This window comes from Gavia stellata, chromosome 13 (assembly GCF_030936135.1).
Source record: "Gavia stellata isolate bGavSte3 chromosome 13, bGavSte3.hap2, whole genome shotgun sequence".
NCBI lineage: Eukaryota > Metazoa > Chordata > Aves > Gaviiformes > Gaviidae > Gavia > Gavia stellata.
The window spans coordinates 23,105,406-23,119,244 of NC_082606.1; the positions used below are offsets into that span (position 1 = coordinate 23,105,406).

The 13,839-nt window shown below is 44.4% G+C and overlaps 1 protein-coding gene across 1 annotated transcript in view; it reads left to right on the plus strand.

Moving 5' to 3' along the window:
• Positions 1-13,803: 13,803 nt before the first annotated feature.
• The window catches only part of PIAS1 (protein inhibitor of activated STAT 1), a 60,262-nt gene continuing 60,226 nt past the window's right edge, over positions 13,804-13,839 (plus strand). Inside the window, exon 1 of the mRNA XM_059823682.1 lies at positions 13,804-13,808. The gene's annotated coding sequence lies outside the window, so the exon portion shown is untranslated. The remainder of the gene's footprint in view (positions 13,809-13,839) is intronic.

Sequence of the window (13,839 nt, forward strand, 5' to 3'; positions counted from 1 at the left end):
CCAGGGAGACCTTCTAGCCGCCATCCAGTACCTGAAGGGACCTACAAGAAAGCTGGAGAGGGACTTTTCACAAGGGCACATAGTGATAGGACGAGGGGTAATGGCTTTAAGCTGAAAGAGGGGAGATTTAGATTAGCTATTAGGAAGACATTCTTCACCATGAGGGTGGTGAGGCACTGGAACAGGTTGCCCAGAGAAGTTGTGGATGCCCCAACCCTGGAAGTGTTCAAGGCCAGGTTGGATGGGGCTTTGAGCAACCTGGTCTGGTGGAAGGTGTCCCTGTCCATGGCAGGGGGGTGGAACTAGATGACCTTTAAGGTCCCTTCCGACCCAAACCATCCTGTGATTCTCACAGACAGCGAGAGGCGTTAGGACATCGTTGAGATGTGATCGGTGATGACTGTGCAGGCTTAGTCCCTCTTTCCAATTTCCCCCAATTATACAGAGTGTTTCTGCATTTACAGGAGGGGGACTTCAGGAATATGGGACTGTCCCCGGGAGGGTGACGAGGAGCGATGGCTGGGTTTGCACGGTCATCTGGAGTTCAGTGCCAAGTGTTCAGAGAGCACCGCTCGTCAAGCGAACAGCTAAAGCAGTTTTATATCGAATCACTTAAATTGTTTTCTCACATTGTTTCTCCAGTCTTAGATCCAACTGTCCGTCAGTAGCTTTCAGTGCAAATGTATTTTTCTTTTCATGTGATAAATGCTGATCTTGCAATATTTGGAAAACAATGAACCTATTAGTGTCTTGAAGAGAGATGATCCGGTTACATGCAACCGTGGGATAAATCTCTGCTTGTTCCGTTAAACAGTGCACAGGATTCAAGCAATATATGTTTATTTTTTAAATGCAAATGCAGCAGTGATCCATGCAGCACGGATCACAGATGAACTTGGCCATCAGTAAACGACAGCAGAGTCTGTAGGAGAAATGAGAAACCACAGTCACAGTTCATCTTTGTATCTCTGGCTGGCTGGGCTAAAAGATGTACAGAAACATAAAAAACCCGGGCAAGATCATTGCTTAAATGCTCACGTGGGCTCCTAATTGTGGAAACATGTTGAATTATGTGATACGATGCAGTTATATAACACCTTTTATGAAACTCTTGGCACAAAAACAATGCATAAAAATAACAGATGTGGCAAATCACAACCACGTTCTGAAATCTTTCTGTAGTTCAGTTTAGTGGGAACAATGGGCTTGATTTAAATGGGGATTTTTTTTTTCCCCCAAAAAAATGTCCATGGGCAATGAAATATTTGAGAGAACAGTAAAAAAGGCTAAAAGTGCAAACTGGGTTTCTCCTAAAGAAATCTGCAAGCGGCCGTTAGCTCCCGGGCAGCACAGCAAAGGGCACGGGAGGGGATGGAGGGTCAAGCCCTGACTCTTGATACCTTCAGCGAGACCTTTCTTGTAAGCCAAGCGAGTTAAGATGTGGTCCTGAGATGTGTCCTGAGGGAATGATGCTAAACCAGCGCCCTGAGTAACAACAGGCTGTTGTCTGTCCAGGACCACCACTTCAGCAAAACATAAAGGGATGCCCAAGATGAGATGAGCTGCAAACACACGAGGGCTTCTGCAAGGGAGCAACCAGGCGGGTGCCTGGCCGTACCCTCCAGCCTTTCACCATCCCCAGAGTTTCCCAGGGCATTGGCACACGAGAGGTGGGTTTGCAGTGCTCCACAGGAGAGGTGTCGTTCGTCGGGGACCTGGCTTTTCCCGTGCTTTTGTGAAGCTGCGTTGCTGATAACAGCTCACAGCCTGTAATCAGAGCAGAATCTGCACACGAGCAAACGCTCTGTAACTCCTCCGGGCTGATAAAGAGGAACAGGCTCCAATTAAACACTGACAATTTACTCCGGTTTGTTGTGGTACACGGTGTCCTGAACACGGCCAGTCTGCGGCTCGGAGCGCCTAAAACCAGACCCAGGCAATGCCGTGCTGCTGCTGTGCATGGAAGAAGAAATTGGATATTGCTGGGGGTTGTTTTGTTTTCTTTTTTTTTTTTCCTAATCCCCTTTCTGGCTATTAGCCTTTTATACAGTCGATTTCTACACCGGCTCAAGCCCTGGCCCCAGCTGGCGTACGGGACCATCCCTGGTACGGCAGCTCCGCAACAACCGTGCTTCCCAGAACTGAGTTTGGCCTCAAGTCTGCTCCGTAATGTCCCATTAATTCATTATTCATTGATCAAGGGAGCTCAGATGTGAGCGCAGGACCGACTGCTCGGTTGTTTCTGAGCGATTTGGCGAAGAGGTGCCAATTATTTCTTGGTATCATTTTAAAGAATTTTTGTTCCCAGATGGAAGAAAACTGCAGGACGTTTTCAATGAAAAAGGGAAAATAGTATTAATAGCCTATTTTTATTAGTAGAGAAAAGAAAGACCTTTCAGTTAAAGGCTTCCAATTTTAAAAAAAGGAAATTTCAACTGAAAGGAGAACTTACTGTTTTGAAAGAGTTTGCTGGGTGGAGGCATCGAACTGAAAGGATCTTGCGCAACTCTGCTTTTTAGGTCTAATACTAAATTCACTCATTTATTCCTTTGCTTTACCACAGGAAAATCGCTGAGGAATGCTAAGGAAAAGACTGACTTCTGGACTAGCCAAAAGCATGTAGCATCTTCCAGGATCAGATCCTGACATTTCTGTCTCTAATTTTTGTCCGGAGAGCTGATTTTTCTGTAGCTCTTCCCATTCTCCAAGTCCTTTGTAAGTCTTAAGTATTTTCGCATCCAGCAAATGGAACAATAACGGAGGACTTAATTTCCCCATCTGTCAACTAGTCCTGAACAAATTGTGTGGCTTTCTCTTTAGCGAGAAATCTTAGGTAGATTAAAAGCTTTAGTGTTCATTTTCATGTAAGAAAGGCTCTGAAAGAAATTCTGTCATCACATTTCTGGCTGAATGGGTTTTTTTTAACATACTACAAATCGTGGAAGACTTGTTTTTGTAACTCGGAGACGGTGGCTCTACCTTGGGTAACCTTGGCTCACGCTGCCCCAAACTAACGCGCATCGCAATGTCGAAGCCCGGATTTTGGGGGAGCCGATGCTGTACGTTAAGGATGGTTAGTGGTGTCGGTAAGGGAAAACTGCAACCCCAGGGGCTTCGCAGAGATTGCTCCGCTTGTGCAAAGCTCGAGGGCCGCGAGCGTGCGGCGATGCTGCCTGCTCCGTTCTGCCCTGCTGAGGACGGCTGAGCACAGGCTGGTCTTTGTTGTTTCCCAGCCTGCCAGACAGCATATGGTAGAATGCTGTTTGTCTTGGGCTTGACCCTCCGAGGCCGTACTCCAGCGAACAACGCTGCTGACTTCGGTTGGTTTCTGTGCGTGGGGGGGTTGCTGACACGTCATTGAAAAACGTGTTGGTGGGCTCTTGCGCTTGCAGGACTCGTTGGTGTTGATGCCGCGCAGGCGATGGCAGCTCTAGACCACGTAGCGCTGCTCTCTTCCCCCCTCAACTTTGGGTCTGGAGCAGTTTATAACATAAAAGGTGCTTTTGGGTGCAGGTTTCCCCCTTCTTTTACGTGCACGTAGACATTGTCCGTCCTCCCCCTTGCCGCCACCCCAGCGTGACACAGCTGGCGGGCTCAGATAAGGGCTGAATGGGGAGATAAGAAGCTCTGTTCCTTCTCCTCCCTCATCTGGAGCACCAGCAAATGGTGAAGCTCCGCTTTCGAAATCCCACAAGCTCTGATAAGTACATGGGAAAGTGGCTCCCAAATGAAAGGGGTCACACACCCTCCCCCATCTCTGGAAGACAGATTCGTCAAGTACAAAACTTCGGTGAAAGAAGTGAAATGAGAAAAAAAATCAGAAGGCAGGTTCCCCTTCTCCTCAGCACCCCACCATGTTTCTTAAGAAGCCACCCTTGAAGCTCCAGGATAGGTTTACCTTGAGCAAAACCATATTACGGGATGTGGCAAAGACACACCCTGAAAGAGACAGGTAGGAATTTGGCTCTGGAACTATTTCCACTGGAAAACAAAAGGGTTTCTGTGATAGCCCGGAACAAGTGCCAGTTAAAGGGTATGAACTCTTGTCATACTGTGTTCAACTGCAGAATATTCCCAGCAAGGTTCATACAAGCCATCAGTAGCTTTCCGCACCCTTCTTAATTCAGCAGGCTGCGTGCAACGTGGTGACGTAGTCCAGCAAATTGAGAAAACAGGGCAGAAAACTTTTTCTTGTTGTCTGTCGGCTTATTCCTCAGTAACGCATTTTTAGAGTGACCTCCATGGATGCAGCAATGCATCCATAACACGACTTTAAATAACCCAGCACAAGGAAACTGTGGCAGGGCTCTGGCAGGAATCCTCTGGGCTTTAGGGCTAGCGTGATTTCTGCTGCAACATGTGCTGCCTTACAAAGGAGGCATGATAGCTTCATCGCACCAGCGATAATGAAGTAGAAGAGGACATAAAGAAGCAGCTATTGACTGGCTCTGGTCTTCCCTGCTCTAAGCCTGGGCGTCAGAAGCTGCCGCCGTTGCGATGCCAGCGTCGGTATCCATAGCACGAGCTTTAGAGCGGATCAGGTTCAAGTATTTGTGCTGGGTTGTGCCGTCTACTCGCTAGCTCGTGCTGCCAGTAGAGCTGCAGCAGGGATAAATTATGATGTCAAAACAGAGAGATGTTGTCACACAACCATCTCCCCTTCTGGGGTCAAGGTTCTGCTTTATAGCTTGGAAACCCATTAGTCCATTTGAAAGCATATGGCCAAGAACGGACAAAAAAAAGTCTTGTGTGTTTGGGTCAGAGCTACAGACAAAAGGCTCTTTGTGCTAAGAGCTGACAATGACAAATAAAGAGGAACCTGTTGATCTAGGAGAGAAATGGAGGATTATGAAAAGATCACATGGTGAGAAAAAGACCTTGGCTGTTTGTCTGGATGTCAGCCTCGCCTGTCGTTAAAATGCTTTCTGCAGCGACGGCGTATTTGTTAATAGAAATACTGTCTCCTGCTCATGTGGTTTTTTTCCTAGCCTACAAAATGCTACCTGTGCCTAAACGTGCCACCCTCGTGAGACCACATCAGAGAGGCGATATGCTCTCAACTGGATCCTCGCCATGTGTTAGGCATTACGCAGAATAATTAATGTTTCCAAATACCTCTGATAGCGCTGGGAGCACTAGAAACAGTAAATGCTAAAAAATAGTGTCTGTCAACCACGATACATAAATACAGGACACAAAGAAAACCCAATAACAAAACCCCTATAATTCAACAAAGTTACTGGAAGTAAACCAAAAGCTATGTCTAATGCTAATAATAAGCATATTTCCCAAAGGTAACATTTGATTTCTATCCAAAACCAAACATATTTGAAGCTCTGCCTGAACGTCGTTGTACAGCAGATTAACTGGGACAGTTTAATCTGTGAATAACTTCGTAAAGCCTTCAGCCAACTCTGGAGAAACAGCAACAGTCTTGACAAGACTGGGCTACAAAACACTTCGCAGATAATGTGTTTTTTTCACAGTAAGTCTGGAGAAAACAGCGAACGGCTTTGGTTTTGTGGCACGCACATCTGGCAAGTGCATATTCCTGATCCGTGCGCAGAGAACACGTTGAACAGAAATATTCATATTGAACATTGATGGGCTGCCTAAAATGACCTCCAGAGTCTATGAAGTGCACCATAGATTTTAAAAAAATCTATTAGAGCCCATTATGTTCTGGAATGTATCCGAGTCCATCATCATAGAGAGTGCCAGCAACTCTCTGTGTTTGCTGTAGTGAATGAGACCTATGGAAACGTGTTTACTCCAAAATAAACGGGGGGTGGGAGGGAAATAACACCAGAATGCTTTTTCTCCGGTTTTATTTATCTTTACAGCTGAAGAGACTGTGACGGGGAAGGTGACTGGAAAATGAAACACAAAGGGAAAAGGTCCCTCGCTGTTCTTTAGGCACTGGTTGGAAATCAATGCAGATAATGCACTTGGAAGGACTGTCTCATTTACTGGTTTTCAGTAAATTGCTGGGCTGTGCTTCCCAGTGATAATGTGATAGTCGTGCCCGTGCCAGTAAGAATATACTTTAAAAAAAAAAAAAAAGTGTGCAGTTCCTTGCAAGCAGCGTTTGGATAGTTTAGTCTGGGATGCCCTGAATTCTATAGGTTGACTGAGAAATATCTAGGGCTGCTGCATATCTCTCCTGGCGGTACAGTGCGTTTCTCAGTTCTCTGTAGCTTATTCCAAAGACACAACAAACCGTGCTTAAACACAATATCCTCCTGCAGAGAGAAATGTCATCTCCTGCTCTCTACAGCCTGGCACAGCCTCTCTGGCACAGCAGAGGCATTTTCTAACCACCGCTCTTCCTTCTCCCTTTGCTGCCTTGATTTTTCACCCCTGGTAGTCGGTGATACACTGCCGGTGACCTCAGCGCTGCTGGGTTAGGCTTAGGGTCCAATTATCCTGATTAAAAATATAAACTAATAATTCATAGTTCAAAGTGGGTTTGCTATGGACAGCACCACTAGGGATTAGTGCATGATACTGGAGTTGGTGCTTTAGTTTTCTTTTAATAATATTTTTTAACTGGAGGCATATTTTTTACATATGCTTTAGGAGGATAATTTTATGGGTAAATATGATCTTTATTAATATTTTCTTTGTTAATTCATTGGTGTTAGTAAAGAGCTTTGAAGATGAAAGCACTGTATGCAATAAATATTAAAATTATTCCAACTTATTTTAATGTTGCCAGCATTCCAGCTTCATCATCTTTCATCCAAGAATCTCAAAGTACTTTCCAAATGTTAATTAATTTCCTCTCAACAGTCCAGGGAGATACCTATTATTATCATCCCCATTTCACAAAGGAGTCATTCTGAGTGCCTTTTACCCCATGACTTGGTCAAAATCAGGTAATATGGCAGGAGTCTATTTGGGACCGATCCAAAAATTCCTGACGCCCATTCTCCCGTCCTTGCTGCTAGACAGCATTCCCTCCTTGGGAGTGGGGTGTGACACTCACCTGCGCGGCGCTTGCCTGCCGTCGTCAGGTGCTTTCATTGGCTGCTCTTAAAACAAAAACATAGACAACGATAACATGTCACACCCAGGACAGGTGAGGAAATAAAACTCTTCGAAATCAGAATTATCACGGTTATTAATAGTGCTGAGTGGGCTAGGATGAATCCTCAGCATCTTTTAATGTGCAAGAGTAAATCTGAATTGGATGCTGGTTTAGAGTCCTATTGTAGAGCCAGAATCTTGTAATCCATACTCAAAAGACTGTTAAAATGGAAAGGTTTTCTCACATGCAGCACGGGTGAGGATATACTGTGGTGGAGAGTGCAAGTGAGCACAAAAGGTCTGAGCTAAATAGCACACGCTGCAGCTGAAACTTCTTCTAAAACACTCTCCCCAAACCAGAGGCTAAGTTAATGACGAGACGAGAAGACCATTTAGAGACAGCATGACTCCAGCAATCCATGAGAACAATGCAAAGTTCAAAAATAGCAGTATTGACTGGTGGAAAAACAACATACATATAATTTTCAGGTAATTACTACAGCATAATTAGCTCTGTTGTTTTCATATGAGCCATCTGAAATGAACTCTACTTGCTGCTGGAACTCAGCTTTATTTACAGTGTTCCCATGACTAAAGTGATTCTTTAGAAATAGCGATTAGGTAAAAAAATAAAGATGTGAGTACTTCATACCAGATACCGTCTCCGTGCCAGCGGGCATGAACTAGCTCCTAGCATTTTATTCGGCGTTTCACCTACCTCTACTCTGAGCCACTTTAGGCAAGATGAGAGCTAAAGAACCGGAGAAGATGAACATAATCCATTCCTATACTGTCTACATTACTTCCACGTGTAATAATCTACTCCTATACTGCCTACATTACTTCCATATGTGGTCCGTAATGGAAATTGTAGGACATGGAGGAGGAAAGAGATTCAAACTGTAACAGTCCTCTGTCCTTTTCTAGATCACTGTACGTGATTGATGCCCTGTGCAAAATCATTATAAATTAGGATTGTATGAAAATGTCAGTATTTTACGCGTACTGTGCGAGTGCAGGAAGATGGGCAGTAACACGTAACATCATGACAAGGACTTACTCTCAATCAAAGTTCTGGAAAATTTAGCACTTTGATTTTTTTTTCCCACCACAGAACTTTGCTTATTAGGAATTATTTAGTATCTGTAGAAAGTAACTTCTTAAGCAATGGGACCTTGCAGTCTTACATAAAATCACTTTTAATTGGAATGAAAGACTTTGTTGCAGTTAAAACCTGGTTTTGTTGGTGCTGTAAGTCTGTACAGCTTAATTAAAAGCCTACCTCACCTCTCTGAAGATATTTTGGAAACAGATGTAGCTTTCTGTAGTTTTCTGTCCTCATGTTTGAATAGCTCGCGGCCAATTTCAAGCTTCTCAACCATCTGACACTCTAGGTATTACTTGGCTTTGGTATGGCACTGCACACTTGATGGCTCACTACGGATCGGCGATGGCCTGTTGTAGTTGCTTTACTCTTCCTTCTTGTACTGCATCCACACGTTATGAAAATGGGTGCTAATGACGAAAAATCCCAATCGTGATTCAGCGGAGTGGAATTTTGTTGACAAAAATCTGGATTCAACTCAGCCAAAGGAAATGCTTTTACAAGTGTAGATGAGTATCTCGGGAATGACCATTTCTTCTCAGACAAAACCCCTATTCTATCACTCATTTAAAAAAAGAAAAAGGTAACAATTCAAATAGAAGCCCAGAGAAAAGTGAACAAAGGTACTTACAGGACTAGATCCACTCAACAGTGGCAGTTTTCCTGGGATACAAGTTACAGAAGTTAATTTTAGGTAAGTTAAACTAAACACTGCAAGGCCAGTAGGATGCTTTTACCGTCTTAGCTCGGACTGCCTGTAACACGTACGCGTCATTTCAATACAGAAAGCAGTCCCCTATGACATAAAACTCCTCTAGCGTAAATGGGTTTTGCTGTTGAGAGTACTGTCATTACGTATGAAATTAAACGAGGCTGTATGAGTGCATTTTGCATGAAACCCCTGTGGCTGGTTCAGAGGTAGTTCAGGGACTTTTCCTGTCCTGCACTTGTGCTCTATAAAGGTTCAAATCCTGAAAGGCACCGGGCAGAAAGCGAATGATCCCTGCGATCCGTAGGCTGTGTGCGGTGGGGTTGGGCAGCCGCGGCAGGCTGATCCCCAGGGGAGACAAGCGGGGAGACCGCATTCTGTTTGTCCTCACCTCAAAACGTAGTCTCCATTTGATACGGCTGATACTTCATTTGACACAGTCCAAATATAGCATAGCTTAATTATGAAGGACAGGCCTTAAGAATGTTAGCGGAGCGCTATGGGCAAGCACATATCATCCATTGATATTGGAGCGGAAAAGGCTAAGCAAATAGTCGTAAAGAATGGGCTAATTGTTGTGCCTATTACTATTGTCTTGCAGCTGCAATACTTTGTATAGCAGTAAAGTACATAGGGAACTGAGCTTGACTTGGAATGTGTAATTCCAGGCAGGGAATACAATATACAGGGCATTCAAATATCAGGGAGTGCCATTAAAATTTTTAAAGGTTTGCAAAAATTGCAGTGGGGCAATGGTAGGTGGCCATGGTAGGCTTTGAGTACTTGGTGGTGTAAACCGCACTCGTGTGTGTACAGCAATAAGGCAAGTTGATATTTAAGAACTGAAAAAACAGGAAATACGCAAATGAAGCTGGGATGTGTCATGCTGTAACGCTGCATAAGTAATTAAAGATTATAGTAACTCATTTACATATGCTTTCCATATTGCAATAACATCGTTATACCAGGAGATCTAAGGATATAAAAGAGGTGACATTAGCAAAATGGTCCAGTATCTTTCCTTAATTTAGGATTTTAGGTGATTAACTCCCCCTTTGTAAATTTTAATCACACAGGCAGCAAAGATGTAATGAATCTTCCTTTTCTAAGTAAGTAGCAGCCCTTGTTTTGGGCCAAATTTGAGAGATGATGGTAACATATGATGATATAATATAATATTGCATTTGGATGTGAATTTAGGCGGAGATGGGTGTACCAGCCAAGTCGCAGTCACTCAACATCGCTGAACTTACTATATAGCATATCGAGCAATGCCACGTATATTGCTTATAAAGAATGAAATGGACTTGTTTTATCTGATATATTGGCTACTCCATTGTCTTCATGTACAGCCAAGGAATTTTCACTAAAATGTACCTCTATGACTTTTTTTTTCCCTCCAGAAAAGGCTATTTCAGTGACACATCTAAATGTTTTCTATGACTCCAACAATCTCAGGAATAAAAGATGTTTTTAATGGCTTGGTCACATTTTTCTATCAAGAAATAGAGTCATTGAGAATCTATCTTTAAGTAAGTTATATTCAGGATCAAAAATGCCTCCCCCCCACCCCATTACTTTTGAGCAGAGAGTAAATTTGGATTATTAGACAAAGAGGGAAAAGTCTTGGAGACTCAGACTAATGAAAACAACATGTTAGTAGAAAAAATGCGTATCTGTTTTAAAAATGTTATTGTGTCTGAACATGGTTTTAAGCAAGTGAGTTATGTGACATGATACATTTTCGGGGAGGTTACAGAATAGGAAAATAGAAGAAATGGGGTGGAAGGTAGATTCTGGAAGTTGTTTATTTTACTGCAGTATGGCAAAAAGGGGAAATGAACTTTTGAAAATTGGGAATTAAAAAGATCAAAACTTTGAACGGTTGAGGAAAACTCTGGTCTTTATTTTTCTCTCTCGCCCTCCCCCCCCCCCAAAAAAAAAGGTTAAAAGAAAAAATATTGTAGTTTTAGCTCAGAAACAGAGGTGACCGACAACTGTAAGACAATTTTGGAGGTGTTCTTACCTGTTCCAGATACACCCCAGTTGCACTACTTGATGGGCATGTCCTTTTGAAATGAAAACAGAATCATGACAGATCTGAGTGTTGCCATCACCTGACAGAGCTGCAGCAGAGCTGGAGCAACCGAGAGCACCTTTGAAAATTACTGTGTGCTGACAAAGTCTTTTCTTAGCAAAGAAACCCTCATCTAAGTTCTCAGGAGTAGAGAGGAACAAAATTTTATTACATGTAAATAATTGTCTAAAAATAGAAGCACAGATTGCTTTTCACATGAAGTTCCTTCTTCATACTGAAGTATATACTCCATTAAAAAAGAAGTGACTATCAGAAGTCCAAACTGGGCCTGCATTAGCTTTATTTGTGAATACACTTACAGTATTTAGGATGAACCATTTCAAATTGAATATTCTGTACCCTCTCGTCTAGTTCGCTTCCTTATTTTAATGTATCTGAAGGCATTCTCAGACTGTTTTATTTAAAGCAAGTTTTGAAAGAGGACACTGTGGTTTATGGCCATGTGTCAGGTTTGATAGTGTTATGCCATGATTTAGCAAAGCACTTAAGCACATGTCCACATCCCACTGAATTTGGTAGGAAGTGAAGAAGCAGAGGAAAAAATCTTTGCTGTGCAGCAAGCCTCTTTCGGGGGAGGGAAAAAAGCAATTAAAAAAAAAGGATTTATCTTTTTACGGTTATAGGCCTTTTTGCCAAATTCTTTAAACTAGACACAAAGTCATAGATCATATTAGATCATGATTATTAAACACATTCAATCGTTCAAAATGAAGCATTCTAAACTGGACTGGTTCAGACCACTGAAATAGATCAGCTAATTATGGTACATGTGGGTGTACTGGGTAGTCATCTGACTTTTATTTTTTTAGATATCTTGCCTAGCACCCTGCCCCCTCCCCAAACCAGCATTTTAGACACTATGATAAGTCTTCATTACATGCAGTATTAAGCCAGAGTATCGGAGTATTACTTATCAGCCCTTTCTAATTGCTCCTCATTTTCTGAATGCTTCATTTGATATGCCAATGCTGAACGCCGAGAACTGTAAAAGAAATCAATGAGAACAGTGGATACTTGGCATATCTGCAACAGAAACGGGATGTACGCGCGACCCAGAGAAGAAAGAGGGATACCAGCGAGGAGGCAAAAGATGCACCTGGGTTTTCTGTCAATCTGCTCTTGAGACCAAGCTGGGGAATGTTTCCGGGTGAAATGCTTTGAAATGAAATGTTTGGAAAGAGATGTGGGTTGTTTTCATTTGGTCAGAGAATCGGGACTTCATATATATTCTTACCCATGAACAGGATGGCATCAAAAAGCTACTTACTAGAAAGATATTTGATACCACTATCACACTCCTCCCTCAATGGAAACTACCTAATTTTAAATTGTGGCTAACTACACTGGTCATATGGGAGACATAAATTATAATTCAGTAATAATCATGAGTGGTAATCTCTTTACCGCTGATTCCCTGTGTGGCCTCAAGCACGCTTTCTTTAATCTGTAGAGTGGAGATATTAATGCTTTTTTTTGTCTTGCAATGCAGATAATGTAAGAGCTTTCTGAACGTACGATGATGAATTTTACAGCCGCTATGGAAAAATAGCAAATTTTGTATCACTCTCACTCAAAAAGATGTACAATATTGGCCGCGTTCAACAAATTTTTTTCCGACTTATGCATTAAGGTAAAGGCCAAGTGGAGAAAGCGTCATGGCAATCTGTAATTACAGAGTCACACACGGGTAAAAGGAAGCTGAATCAAGCTAAGGTGTGTGACTTAAATGCTAGTATTTAAGCCGATCAGCTTCACAACCGATGCAGTCACCTTGCCAGATGATAGCATTTTTGGCATGTGTTTTTCTCTTCTGCGTTATCTGGCCTGCTGTTGCAAGAAACCACTTTTTACTCAAAAATGATATGACACGGGCAAGTTTGGATCTAAAAGCTCCGCTTTGATTCTGTAGGCCCTCCTAAAAACACTTGTATTGCTTTTCCGAAGTAAGAGGAAAACCTGGGCAAGCTCACGTTGATTCCCTGAACTTCCTCTACAGTACCTCAGGGAAATAAAACTTTTCATTTCCCGCTTCGTGCTGCGGTTCGCACAACTCGGGAGCCAGAGGACGGCTGATGGCAGGGCATTCTCCCAGCTAGTCCTGCAGCCGCCGTGCCACCCACCGCGGCCCTGCGGAGCGGTTCAGCCGCAGCCCCCCGCCCGCCCTCGGCGGAGCCGGAGCAGGAGCCGGAGCCGGAGCCGGAGCCCAGCCCGCACCGCCCTCCTCCCGCCGGCAGAGCGGAGCACCCGAGGGCCCGCTGAGGGACCTCAGCCTAGTCCCGTGCTCTTCCACTCCTAAAGCACTTAAAGCTGCGGATTAAGTAGCAGGAAGCGGAGTTGCAAATTCCAATTTTAATCAACTTATTACTACGGGAACGCGTATCCACCTCTTCCCTGTGGTGATGCTATTCCAGAGGGCCCCCGGCACCCCGGGGGCTCTGCCCGGCGCGGCTAAGGAGAGCCGGGGCGCGGACACCCTCAGCGGCCCGGCCTCGGGAACGCTGCCCGCTCTCCCCTCAGCGCCCCGTCCCCCTCACGGAGCGAGCAGCGGGGAAGGCGGGACTGAGGGGGCCGCGCTGTCAGGGGGAAACTTTCCAGGCAGAGCGGCGGCGACACGCTACCCCCAGGACGGATCGGAGATCCTCCGCCGAAGGCCCGGGGCTCTCCGCAGCTCTGGGGAGGGATCTTGCGGGCCGCTCCCCGCCGGAGACCCCCCGCCCGGCCGGGCGCGTAGGAGGGACAAAATGGCGCCGCGATTCAAACGCTGCGCGCTGCGTGCTGGCGCGGGGGCGGCGGGGGGGCGGTGTCCCGGCGGGGTTCACTGCGCCTGCGCCCGGAGTTGCAAGATGGCGGACAGTGCGGAACTAAAGGTAAAGCGCAGCTTCAATTCCCTTCGCGATG